General features: G+C 32.3%; 1 long non-coding RNA gene across 1 annotated transcript; it reads left to right on the top strand.

Moving 5' to 3' along the window:
• Window positions 1-5,985: 5,985 nt before the first annotated feature.
• Window positions 5,986-6,540, top strand: LOC111988925 (uncharacterized). The gene is made up of 2 exons (XR_010628897.1): window positions 5,986-6,096; window positions 6,266-6,540. It is a non-coding gene; the product is annotated as an uncharacterized LOC111988925 (long non-coding RNA).
• Window positions 6,541-14,743: the final 8,203 nt, after the last annotated feature.

The following is a 14,743-nucleotide window of genomic DNA, read 5'->3' as shown; positions in this document are numbered from 1 at the left end:
TAAAAAAAAAAAAAAAAAAAAAAAAAATAAAAAAAAAAAAAAAAAAAAAAAAAAAAAAAAAAAAAAAAACGAAGAAGCTTCATGTGATGTTTATGCTTAATTAAATCTCACTTATCAAACAACTAATATATATTTTTTTTTAATCTCACCATTTTTCTAATGGCATCATCAATTGGAAACAACTGGGCCTTCAGTTTCACAGGAGTATATTGTTCACAACAAAAAGATTTTGCCAAAAAAAATAAAAAATGGAATCCAAATGATTTTGGGTTTATGTGATTTGTGACTTCTTGAAACCAAAAAAAATATGGGCCATACTATAGTATTTCCAACTAACATAGTGACTTGTTCCATGGAAGGTACTTATCATAGCATCATGCCCGATTTCTGAATCCTACCTTATGTTCAATTATAAACTACATCTAGTCCTAACTGGCTTTTATGTTTAGAATTATATGCAAAATGAAATCAATTAAGCTCCAGAAATAAATAAATAAATTCTAATATAAAGTTAAAATTTTATGAAACAAACATGAATTCTAATATCAAACTTCAAATAAATTATATAACATGCAACAAAGAAACCTAAAAAGAAAAAGAAAAAAGAAACTATAGTAGCTAAATACAAATAAAACACTAATTAAAATTCATTGACATGCAAAAATTAATATCTAAAACTAAAGAAGCATACTTTGCTCAGAAACTTTTTTATTTTGATAAGATCAAACCTGGTTTAGAAAACCTTAAATTAAAATAACAAAATTTAAATAGATTAGTAAACCAAAGGACCAAATAAAGAAAATAGGTAAGAGGGAAAATCCTAAAATTAAACTAAAAACATCACTAACCATTTTAAAAACTCCAAACGACGAAGAATGACCCCCCAACTCAACAACATCTTTGCCAAAGAATGCAAATTGTGACACATAAAAAAATGTACATTCTGCATCACAACAGAATTCAAGTAAAAAAACCTGTCAATTCTCCAAACCTACAATGTAAAACAATAACCTCCAAATACAAAAAAGACATTTAATGATATTAATTTTTCCCGATGGGAAAAATACACACACAGCCTTACATGCTTATATGCATATAGGGCAGGACAATAGCTATCATAACCTCACTCTTAAGCCATTTTTGAAATCAAACATGCCCCAATTTTCTCAAAACAAAATTCAAACACAAATAAGTCCTTCTATTCACTATAGCGACAATTTGTGAATGCAGTATTATGCAAAAAATATGAATGGTTTTGTATCATGGGCAACTAAACAAGCCTAAGAGATGTGCCTAATGAGGGAAACATGCAAAGAAAAATCCATTATCAGGTCTAATGCTATTTGCCTTAGTCAAATAGTTCGATAGTTGAAAGATTCATAATTTCTCTACAACTAAAAGTAATGGCTTATAGGTCTTTATCGTGACCAACTCTAAAACATGACAGAGACTAATACCAACAATTTTCTTTTTTGGGGGAAATACCTGTTGGGGAATGAGTCGTGGGCAACCTTGTAATCATTGTGGATTTGAAAAATCTTTTCCCTTCTTGCAGTGGCGGAGCCAGGAATTTAGGTCAGGGGGGGCAAGATTAAAAGACAAGATTGGAAGTAAAAAATTAATCTAAAAAAATTAATCGGTATTAATAACAAAATAAGTAAACAACTGTATGATTACGTAATTGTTATACAGAATCTAACATAAAATGTAAACTTAAATTTATTTTTTCACATCTAGCTTATTTTACTCAATTGCCCTTGGCGATTTTTTATATTTTGAAACCGCTGCATGATTTATTCACACTCAATAGTCTTGAATATATCTTTCTCAATATATGTGACTATAAAAAAAAAAAAAAAAAAAACCAAAACCGAAAAATCCTAATAACAATTCAAGTAGAATTTGATCATCTAGGTTGTTTCCCTGATTTCAACAAAATTCCTAAATTGACAGCAAACCTAATTGTAGACAATAGAATAATGGCCTGTTTGGATGTTTAAAAAAGGAGGGGGAGTAGAGTAGAGGGAGGGAAAGTAATCTAATTACCTTGTTTGGAAGTTTTTTAAGGAATGAGGGGAAGGGGTTTGGAGGGGTTTCAACTCCCTCTAGCCTCCCATTTTTAATTCCCCCAAATTGGAGAGATTTGGAGGGAGAGTAGAGTACATAAACTATTAACCAAGTAAATTACCTAATTTACCCTTATTATATTAACAAAATTACACAAGGGGAAGGGCTAATTACTCCCTTCCCCCTTATTAATTTTAAAAACATCCAAACAAGGTGGAGGGGAATCATTTTCCTCTACTCTCCTCCCCACTACTCCCCTCCCCTCTACTCCCCTCTACTCTCCTCTCTCTCTAAACTTCCAAACAAGCCATAAGAGATTAGTTGAAAATTACGGAGAAAGAATGGTCTTATATTGGGGCTGGGCCGGAGATTGAAAAAGATTGCACCCATGGTCGTGCCTAGCACTATCCTCTAGTTTTCAAGCAAATAAAACTTACCGACGACTTTGTGGAACTGGGAGATGAGGGAAGAACGGTCTGACAATAGTGAAGAGGCCTCTCCCTCATATCTCTCTCTCCAATTCTGTCTGCATCTTGTTAGATTTGTATCTCTGTGTCTCACGGTCATAGATGGTTTCTAATCTCTGTTGATATATGTTCGTTTATAACTCTACTATCTCTTTCTCTGAAATAGATTTTTTTTTTTTTTTTTTTTTAATATATACCTTATGCCAAACGTTTAGTAGATAGTGAATCTTAATAGGCAAAACAAAAAGATATGATTGTTTATCGTTTTTAAAAGTAAATGCGGTGTAAAAACTTAAAAGGAAAAAAAAAAATTTTAATTTATATGTAAATTGAAAGAGAAAAGACATAGGCAGTTTTATAACACTACAGCCGTAAGAGTTGTGTCTCTAGTTTGTAAGAATAGGAATTTTTTTTCCTTAAAGGTGAACGTTTACTGAAAAGATACCATTGTTTGTGTTTTTAATTGTATACGTGTCAGAAATTTATGTAGCCACGTGACGCAATGAGGAGCGGTCAACAAAAAGTCAAACATTGTTTGTGTTTTTAATTGTATACGTGTCAGTAATTTAGGTAGCCACCTGACACAATAAGGAATGATCAACAAAAAGTCAAATGTTTCAGATATTAATTATTATTATTATATAGATATAAATATAGATATCTAGATTTGGCTTAATATATATATATATTTGTTTGTTTATATAGTATTGGATATGTGTTGAGAGATTTAAGCCAAAATAGGTTGTAAGTTTAAGTTTATAACTTTACATATAAGCTTGATTAATACTAAACGCAAACTTTTTGCTTGATTAATATTAAAGTTTGTTTGAAACAGTTTATTTAGCTAAAACTGATAACTTTTTGCTAAAAATACTATAAATAAAAGTAAAAGCTAACTAAAATAGTACAGTAGAACCTATGAATAATATCAAAAAATAAAATGTGACCAATAAATAATAGTAAAAATAAACTGAATAGTAATAAAAATAAACAAAATAGTAAAATAAGCTAACTTTAAACTTTAATCCCAAGCACAAACTAAGTTAGGGTGGCTTCCAACCAATTTCTTGATTTTGTGCAATGTTTGGGCTTCTTTGTTCTTGTTCAAGCCTCATTTTCTGGCTAGAATCCACAATAACTACCTTGGAGCAAGCCTAAAGTGGGTGGGCCGAATATATGTGAAGAAAAATCAAAGGCCCGAAGACCCAAACAGAAAAATGAATACCATAGCAGGAAAATTGTTAAAATTATTAAGAGTGTCAAGAAAATACAATCTAATAATTAGAATTTTAAAACATGAAACTAAAATAATTATTTTTAGTAGAAATTGTAGCCAATTTATTCGTATTTCAATTAATTCAAAAACAAACAATACTTCAGGTTTTTTTTTTTTTTGAATTAAAAAAAAAAATTGTGAGTGGCGCAATTAGTTGTGGTGGTCCTCTTTGGGTGTGACCATAGTTGCTTACTCATTAAGAAACTAATAGCCATGATCTGACTTTTGCTCCACCTAAAAAACCATTGATTTCAAGCAGTACAGGCCCTACAGGGCAATAATAAATCTAAAAATTAAACAAAGATCACATCGTCGCACTAAAAGGTTTGAACCTAAGATCTATCCCCCAATCAAAACCCTTATCACTGCACCGTGGCTTTAAATATTTAATTACAACCAAACACTCAATAATACATTTTTGACTGAAATGATTATTTTGCAAAATGATTATTTTAAATGAACAATTTGACTGAAATGGCTTTAAATGATTATTTTATAAATGAACAATTTTAAAAAAAAAAAAAATTTGATGTCTCTTTCATAAAAAATGTAAAAAGCTGTAAATTTTTTTCTTTTTTCATAAATATATTTTTTTTAAATATGTCTTAAATAAATGTACTTAGATCATCCGTTAATTTTTTTTTTTATATTAAAATTTAAGAGTATTCGCATCAGCTCATACAACAATTTTTGTCTATTTTAGCATAAAAACCTACTTTTTTTTTTAACATGCTCACTTTTTAAAACATTCCATATTAGATTATCTACTTTATACTATATTTCATCAAAATATCAATTTTTCTTAATTTTTAAAATTGTTTCTCTTTCTTTATACACGGCAACCACCATTCACTTATTTAATTTATTATTGAGATACCTAAAGAAAGAATAAACAACTAAGTAAAAATAAATAGTGCCAAATTTAAATAGTCAATATGAGTCATTTTTAGACAAAATTATGTAAATTCTAACCATTTTTCTACTAATAAACATACTAATGTGAATGCTTTAAAAGTAGCACCTATTACATAGTCACTAATATACACACTCTTACACACATAAAAAATTGAATTGAAATCAAGAAGCCACGATTTCATCCGATATATGCACGCAAAGAGTATGTGAATTAGAATCTTCCCATATATTAATATGAGTAGTTCTAGTACAAAATAAATTGTCACAATTTTTGTCACAACTATTTTTTGTGTCAGACTGTGATTTACTGATTGTCACTCACATATTGACCCAGCACTCTTTCTTCACCATTTACAATATGTCATGTGAAAAATAATGACACAAATTATGCAATTTTTCATGATCTTAGAATTTTTCTATTATTAATATAGCTCAATATAATATCACGAGTCACGATTCTCTGGTCTCGACTCGAGTCTTTAGCCTTTCTTTGCCAACCTTAGGCCAAAAAAAACAAAAGAAAAAGGAAAAAAGTTGGAGGGTTTGGTCAGTCACGCTACTGGCTGGCTCACAGTTTTGAGTTTCACGGAAGTTTCTTTAAGGAGCATTGACGTTGGAGGTCGTAAAAGTAAAACCACCATCTTTTTGCCTACCTATTTTTATATTGTATTATCTTTAATTATGTTTTGGTTAGCCCACAGTTTTTGACAACTTCGCTGAACTTTCCTTGCTTCCTTCTTATCTCCTTCCTTTTTTAAAGGCTGTCTATTTAGCTTTCTTCTTTTCTCGGACACAGGCGTTGAATACAATTACACAACACTTTCTTTCACTTCCCGAGTTTTTATCCTTTTACATCTGGGTATATTTCTCTTTTCACACACAAATATTTGCAAGCAAAAAAAAAAAAAAAAAAAATTTCTTGTTTAGGGAGCTCGGGTTGTTTGTTTTTTTGTAATTCAATGCTGGAATGCTACCTGGTGTTGAATGTGCCCGAAAGGAGACGGCTCCATCAGAGCGTTGCAGGGCCCGAATCAGTAAATTTGGCTGCCAATGGAGGAACAAGCGCGCTGTCTTTCTTTATACCCTACCAACAATGAAACCATCATACCACTTTTCTTAATGGTACTTACTTACATACATACATACATACATACATACCCTTCTCAAATCTCAATCTCTTTTTCTCTATTATTCTATTCCACATATAAATATGTTTTTTGTTTTTAGTTTTAATAATTTTGTTTAAATTTGATCAAAGCAGGAACACCGCGTGTATATAGATGTGGAATTGGGAGGAGTAGCTAAAGAGGCTAGGGAGAGATTAGATGAAAGGCTGAAACTGAGACCACAAAGAAAATCCCACAACAAAAGGTAAGGGTTTTTTTTTTTTTTTTTTTTTAATATATATTTCAAGGCGCACGTTAGCTAAACTATTATGGTTCTTGCTAACATGCGCCATAAAACTAAAATTTTAAATTTCATTTTCAATCTTCATAGTTATGTATATTTATATGTTTTAATGGTCGATTTAATTTTATAGGGATAACAGTATCAGCAAAGGCTGCTTGAGGTGTGTGGAGGAGTTGCAGAGAGATGGAGAGTTGTATGGGTCAAAGAAGAGTGGCTCAAAGCTGTTAAATTGGGCCAAATTTAGCTGGAATGTCTCGGTAGAAGGCAAATGCGCTGTTTGCATGTGAGATAGCCCTTAATTTTGTTCTTTTTGAATGAATGTGACATAAACATGTAGCTGAAGTTTTTGCCCTGTTGTTTGAAACAGAATTATGGATATATATATATATATATATTTTTTTTTTTGGTAGTACCCATAACACTTTTGACATGTATTTTTATATCATTCAAACACGTATTTCTCCCACCGCCAGTAGTTTTTGTTGTATTATGTAAGTACCTTAGTACCTTACAATTACATAATGATATATAGTTTTGAATTATAAAGTGGGTGTCAACATTTTTATTTTTATAATTGGATAGTTGGGAGCGGGGATTTGAACTTGCTTTTTTATTTTTTATTTTTATTTTTTACTTTTGACATGAGCATCTGTAGCAACTCTCTCAAATGTGCCAAATGTCAAATATTTGGCGCACCAAACACCAAAAGCTCCTTTTTATCAAATGTTTCAAATCTTATAAAATTTGCAACATGTTACAGTGTCCTCACAAATTTGCCACCGTATGAACATATGTGGCATATGCTTTTATTTTTTTATTCCTCTTTCTCTCTCATCTTTCCGTCAGTCTCATCCTTAAACCCCAATCCTCTCTTCTCAAACCCCAACCCTCACTGCTCTTCCACGCCCACACCCACGCCCACGCTAACGATCACTTCCACGCCCATCTCTCTCTAGCAATGGTTTTTTTTTTTTTTTTTTTTTGGGCTGTGGTTTGATGGGTGGGTATGGGTCTATTGTGTTGGTCGTTGAAGTTTTTGTGGTTGGGAGTAATGTCGGTGTCGATGTCGGTGATGACGAGGTCGGAGTCTAGGCTGACAGAGATGACGATGACGAAGATGGTGGATTTAGAGTCTAGGTTGATTTGGACTAAGAAGGTTTTGGGTTTGGAAGTGGGCGTGGGTGAGGGTATGGAGGTGGTGGGTTTGTCGGGGTTTGTGATTGAGGTGGTGGTGGTGGTGGTGGTGGTGGTGGGGTTTCAGATTTGAATGATAAAACATCTGATAAATGGGATGTTGTAAAATGATGTGGTAAAATAATAAAGTATATCTTTGGTATGGCAAAATGACATAAATTATGCCACAGCTACTATGGATGCTCTAACATTCAAACACGTATTTCTCCCACCTCCAGTAGTTTTTGTTGTAGTATGTAAGTAGCTTAGTACCTTACAATTACATAATGATTATGGTTTTGAATTATAAAGTGGGTGTCAACATTTTTATTTATTTTTTTAATTTTTATAATTGGATAGTTGGAAGCGCCGAAGTAGGGATTTGAACATGCTTTTCAAAATGTGTCGATCAATTGAACTATTTAGCTTCTTTTCTTTTTCTTTTTTTCTTTTTTTTGGATAAGAAGATAGTTGGAGGTGAGGGTCTTGAACATATTTTTAACTTAGAGGTGTATGGTGTCAGGTGTCAATCAATTGATTTACTTTTGATAAATTTGTCTATAAATTCAACCTTTTATTTTTGGTACAAGTTCTATGCTGCCAAAAAATGATAAAAATTTAGTTACAAAATTTGTTGTAATTTAAGATTACAATCTTACTCAATATATCTTGAATAATGTTATAGATATAAATTATTTTATAATATTTTTACAAACTACCGATGTAGTTTTAGTATTTTCCAAATAGTTATTGCAAGTAAAAATGTGATGTTAGTGATGTTCTCATATTAGAACTAATAAGAATTTGTCACATAAGCAGTTTATAAAAATGTTGTAAAATAATTTGTATCTATAGTATTACTCATATCTTTTTATTAAAGATGAATTTGGACAAATACACCATTAGAAAAATGATAAAACAATAAATGTTCATTCCCCTAAAGGTTCTGGGGTATGAACCGTGCTCACTGAAAATAGGGAGCAATTATGGCATAATCTTAAAATGAAAAAGTAAGGAGGCTTTTTAGAAAATTAAATTTTCTTAAGGAAATAGTATTTAATGTATTGTCTTTTAAATAAAAATATAGAAATTTTCAAAACTATCATCTTTAAGTTCAATTCTAATGAAATAGAAAATTTCAAAACTATCATCTTTAAGTTCAATTCTATCAATTCTAATGAAATGAAAGATGGGTATTAACTTTTTAAATAAAATAAATGATATGTTAGGAATTTCATTTATTAACTTTTCAAAGAGGTTTTTATTTTGAGACATATCAAAATGAAATAGAAAACTAAAAATTTTAAACATGCTAATACAAACAAAACCGTTATATAAAAAGTTAGTGCCCCTCATTTATTTAAGGGTTTGGTTAATATATGTCCTTAAAACATTTGTTAATGAACTATTTAAAAAAAAAAAATTAATACCATTCATTTTTTTGGGGGTAAAAATTGAGATTTTATTAAATGGATAACTATCAATTACATAACTCTCTATTTTTTCTCAAGCTATCACTCAAAAATTCAAGTTCATCTTAAATCCATACAAAATCATAACTTAAGTTCTTTGCATATCTTGCAAGCTAAAGACCTCTTGCATTTTGAAGAAGATGACCAAAGCTTGAGTCATCATACTTACTCAATTATTGTTTTAATACTACTTTCATGGAAAATATAAAAAGTAGTTAAAAAAGTTAGTTACTATTTTCATTTCCCATTAAAAGTTTCTAATAATATTTTCTAAATTAATGACTTTAGGGCATTCGTTAACTTTTCATTTTATGTAAAGGAAATTATGGAATAAGAGGACTAATAACACGCTATTTTATGAGTTGAAAATCCAACAACATTCATGCGATTTCAAGCCTAGAATTTACGTAGTCTCAATTTGAGGTTATTTTTTCAAACTAAGTTAATGACATGCTTATTACGGATTGAGATAAGGTTAGGTATTGCACATTTGCACCTGATGCAATAGCATTGAATGGTTAAGATTGAGAGTTGAAAAAAACAACTTTCAAGCTTAACTATTGAATAAAATAAAATCAAAGATAGTTAAATAATGGGTGTGGTAAAAATTTTTGTGAGAGAATTGCAATTGCACTGAATCTCAATCCACTTATTACGGAGCTTGAAGGACTGTTTTAAAGTTTAAAAATCCACTTTTACCAAAAGAAACAATAATAAGAATAAAAGAACTTATCAAACTAAGGACATGAATGCCTTCTTGAACCAAGGTCGGTGCCTATAGACAAAACAGAGTCCCACTTCATATTGAACTAAGATCCGTGCCTATAGACCAGACCTTTTTAATTTTTTTTTTCATAGCAAACTTCATGACAGCTATCTAGATTTGGACCAATTCCCTCATAATATGGGGTACAACTATCTCCTAAGGAACCCTATTTTGCTCCATAAATCGACCCTTTAATCCCTAAAAGCAAATGATTAGTAAATAGCAAGTGAATTGAACTTCAAACTAACTAAGCAACTCATGGGGAGAATTTGACAAAATTTTATTTAAAATTTTGTACCTATTTCACACAAAAAAAAAAAAAAAAAAAAAAGTGAACCTCATCTTCATTCTTGCGTTTTTTCTCCCGAAGATTGAGATGGACTAGACCATTCCTTGTTCCCATATATTTATTCTTATTCATTTAAAAAAAAAAAAAAAAAAAAAGGAACACAGACAGTTGTACACCATTTTTAATAACAAATTACGGTGTTTAAAGGCAACATAGTTCAAGGGTCACTTCACATTGGGTTCAAGATGGTCACAGGACCTCCTTGACCTGGAAAAAAAAATTACTATTGTGGGGTCATGGGCCTAAGTCATACAATTGGGTCTTGGGCTTTGGCCAAGAGCGTGGGGCTTTGGCCGAGATCGTGAGTAGTTCGAGTCTGAGAAGGAATATCTCCTTAGATAAACTAAATGCAGATTAGGTGTAGATTTTAATGATCAAAGTGACCTTCCAGGAAGCTCTAGTGATAGAGACATGTGCCATAAACATACAAGAAATATGGAAACCCAAAAATATCTAAGGGAAAGCTACTACCACCGCATTAAATGCTTTGTAGCTCACTCTCTAACCGCATTAATGAGGAAGTGACATTTGAACAGTACCTTTGCAGCCTTACAACCACCCCAGAAGACTTCTAGAGGGGGCTGATAGGACAAGTATCAGCATAAATCATCAACTATCCACGTATAGGGTAAAGATGAAGGAAGAGATGTAGTATAAATAAGGGTAGAGACCCCAAAGAACAAAGAAAAGAAAAAGGAGGAGAGAAAGCAAGATAGCAATCTCAGCAACCCCTGTAACCATTGTCATCTAATATATACTAGAATAGAGCTCCTCGGATTGTGCTGAGGTCAAACTTTCTCGCACAAACCGGGTTCATTTCTTGTTTGCTCATCCTCCAAAACCATATTAACTTTTATCCATGTACTAAAACCTAGCTCTTTAACCCACTCTCTACAAATTTATTATATTTGGCTCACTGGGCCAAGATCTCATACATTTTGTGCTTGTTCTGAAAATTGTGTCCCTACAATTGGTGCCGTCTATAGGAAGAGCTTGTGTGATAGTGAGTGCAACGATTAGTTATGGTAGGATCAAGCTCCCATTAGCAAGAGTCCCTGGGGAAAGCCATTATGGTGGCCAGTTTACTATGTGAGCAAGTTACTACATGAGGCCAAAGTTCGTCATCTACCATTAGAGAAAGTCATTTTAGCGGTGGTGCATGTTACATGAAAGCTTCCCTATTTTTTCCAAGAGTACACAGTTGTGGTCCTAACTCAGCTTCCGCTCAGGTCTATACTTCGAAATGCTGATTAAATAGGAATAATTGCTATATGGGGCACAGTTCTAGGAGCATTTTACATTAAGTACATGCCTCGTACCTCTGTCAAGGGCTAGGTCCTCGCAAATCTGGCGGCTGAGTTCACTAAACCTTCATTAAAGGAAGTGGCAACAACGCAAAGTATGGATGGAAAACCGGTTGGCACAATCTCCCTGCAAGAACCTTTATTCTGGAAGGTATATTATTCTAGAAGGTATATGTTGATGGTGCAACAAATCCAAGGGGCTTCGCAGCGGGGTTAGTTCTGGAAGGTATACAGTGACATCTTTATAAGTGATTAAACAGAACCTTAGCAATGACGGGTCCCTCGGACCTCCTGCTCTTGGGAAATTAACACACACTGGCATCTTTAGAAGTGGTTAAACAGAACCTTAGCTATGATGGGTCTCTCAGACCTCCTGCTCTAGGGAAATTAACACACACTAGCATCTTTAAAAGTGGTTAAATAGAACCTTAGCTATGATGGGTCCTTCGGACCTCCTGCTCTAGGGTAATTAACACACACTGACATCTTTAGAAGTGGTTAAACAGAACCTTAGCTATGACGGGTCCTTTGGACCTCCTGCTCTAGGGAAATTAACACACACTGGCATCTTTAGAAGTGGTTAAATAGAACCTTAGTTAGACCGGTCCCTTGGACCTCCTGCTTTGGGAAAATTAACACTCAATGACAACTTTCTAAAGTGTTTAAACTAAAACTCAATCATTCCTCGGTCCTCGAACCAAATGATGTGGGAAGTTAACACTCCATGACAACTTTCTAAAGTGTTTAAACTGAAACTCAATCATGCCTCAGTCCTCAGACCAGATCATGTGGGAAAGTTAACATTCCATGCTATCTATTTGTTTCTCACTAAAGTGTCAAGACAGACCTAAGATCATAACCAACTCCTTAGATTGGTAGCTCTGAAAGGAGCAATTTACAATACAAATATGGGGCGGGTAAAACGGCACTCCCACAGGTGTAAATCAAAGGATTAAGTAGAATTAACTCTTAATAATTCAAAACCCCACTTTTCTCCTCGGATGAGAGGAAAAAAACCGGAGTTTTGAGGGGCTATTGTGGGGTCATGGGCCTGACCTAAGTCATACAATTGGGTCTTGGGCTTTGGCTGAGAGCATGGGGCTTTGGCCGAGATCGTGAGTAATCCAAGTCCGAGAAGGAATATCTCCTCGAATAAACTAAATACAGATTAGGTGTAGATCTTAATGATCAAAGTGACCTTTCAAGAAGCTCTAGTAATAGGGACGTGCACCATAAACGTACAAGAAATATGGGAACCCAAAAATATCTAAGAAAAAGCTGTTACCGCCACATTAAATGCTCTGTAGCTCACTCTCTGGCTGCATTAATGAGGAAGTGACCTCTGAACAATATTTTTGCAGCCTTACAACCACCCCAGAAGACTTCTAGAGGGGGCTGATAGGACAGGTATCAGCATAAACCATCAACTGTCCACGTGTAGGGTAAAGATGAAGGAAGAGATGTAGTATAAATAAGGGTAGAGATCCCAAAGAACAAAGAAAAGAAAAAGGAGGAGAGAAAGCAAGATAGCAATCTTAACAACTCCTGTAACCATTGTCATCTAATATATACTGGAGCAGAGCTCCTTGGATTGTGCCGAGGACAAACTTGCTCACACAAACTGTGTTCAATTCTTGCTTGCTCATCCTCCAAAACCATATTAACTGTTATCCATGCATTAAAGTTTAGCTCTTTGACCCACTCTCTACAAATTTATTGTATTGGGCTCACTGGGCCAAGATCCTATACATTTTGGACTTAGTTTGAAAATTGTGTCCCTACAACTATATATAAATTTTAAAAAATTTATGATTTTTTTTTATTCTTTAAAAAAATTGTGACCACTCTAAATTTTTTTAAATCCAACATAATTATACTTTGGACAAAGTTTGACAACAAACTTGGTTGTAGACTAAGGCTACAACTCCACTTTATTTTTTTTAATTAAATGTGAATTTTGACAAATCTACTGTTGTATTACATTTTCTTCTTATATTCTCCACACTTGCAAAATTTTAAGAAAATCAAAGATCAATAGATATGTTATTAATAAAAATTTTAAATTTCAAGTTTTTATAGCCTAAAATTATATATAAAAAATAAGTTTATAAATTGAATAGTAAATAATATCCGATTGATATGAAATTTGACATGTGTTTTAAAAACATAAAGAACATGCAATTTAATAGTTAGATTTTCAAAATATGTAATCATGTTAATATTTTTTGTTAGAGTTGTAGCCTTAGGCTACAGTTAAGTTTGTATCCAAACTATATCCTCAAACTTTGGTTCCTTTAATAATATATTAGGTCCTTACAAATAAAAAGAAAAAGTCGAAGAAAATTTTTATTTAATAAAAAAATTTGAAAGATATATAGCTTGCAGCATTTTGATAATTAGACTATCATGCAACGATTTCAAAATTAATAATAATAATAAAAAAAATTGTAAAAGAAAATTATAAGACTTTATGTATTTCATATTTGCGTGTTTATATATATATATATATATGAAGTTTTTTTCTTATTAAATTTTGTATAATTTAAATTTCTTAATAATTACCCTGAAAACAATTTCTGAAGCCGCCATTGAGTCATAGTTGTGAAAATTTTTATGAGAATTTTATGTGTTGTGTCCTTATAATTAACCATACAAAATTTAGTATCATGTGATTTAGACTTAAATGATGTAAGATCGGACTTTAATATACTTGTCATTACACAAGAAAATGGAGGAAATAACAAAGTGTGCTATGTGTAAACATATTCTCGATACATTTTATACTGTTTTATACCAACACAACCAAACAGTACCTTAACATTGCTTTAAATCTTCCTTTATGAAAATAGTGAAAGCTGTCCTAAAAATATTGCAATACCCATCAAAATGACAATTTGATTTGATTCACTCTTTTTTTTTTTTTTGGTAACAATGGAAAATCAACAAATGTGCACACTCTTAGTCTCTACTATTGGATTGCAATTAATTTCATAATATATATTGTATCTAAATTTTTAATATTGAATGCAGTCATACGTTTGAACTAACAAATTCTAGTACATTTATTCTAACCAAGCACGTGCATCAGTGCATGCCAACACTAATCAACTTTACAAAATTATAAATTTCAGCTGTCTTCACATCTACTATCTACATTTTGTGATTTATTTTTGCATCGAATCCTTTATACTAATAAATTGTTATTTGTCAGTGAGAAATTGAGAGTGTCACATTAGACAAAGGAAAATTATTGTGAGTCACATTATGAATCGGGGAACAGTTATGACTAATGATGGAGTAAGGTGTCCTTAATTTATAGTAATTAGACCAGGAAAACAGCAACAGAGGGTTGCTTAGCGGACTCACCCACTACTAATACTTGTACGGCCTAAAACTTGGTTCCTCGTAATTTTACATAATTTTTTTTAGTTTCTTCTAGAAATGCTTGAATGTGAGCTCCAGCAATGCAGGTTTGTCCTTGATGATCAAAGTGATAAACAGATCAGCAGAAATCTTATCGATTCAAATCGAGGGATTCTCTGTT

The sequence above is a fragment of the Quercus suber genome, unplaced genomic scaffold (genome assembly GCF_002906115.3).
Source record: "Quercus suber isolate HL8 unplaced genomic scaffold, Cork oak 2.0 scaffold_6, whole genome shotgun sequence".
Taxonomy (NCBI): domain Eukaryota; kingdom Viridiplantae; phylum Streptophyta; class Magnoliopsida; order Fagales; family Fagaceae; genus Quercus; species Quercus suber.
Note: the sequence above shows the minus strand (reverse complement) of the source record. Positions and strands in the feature narration are given on the sequence as shown.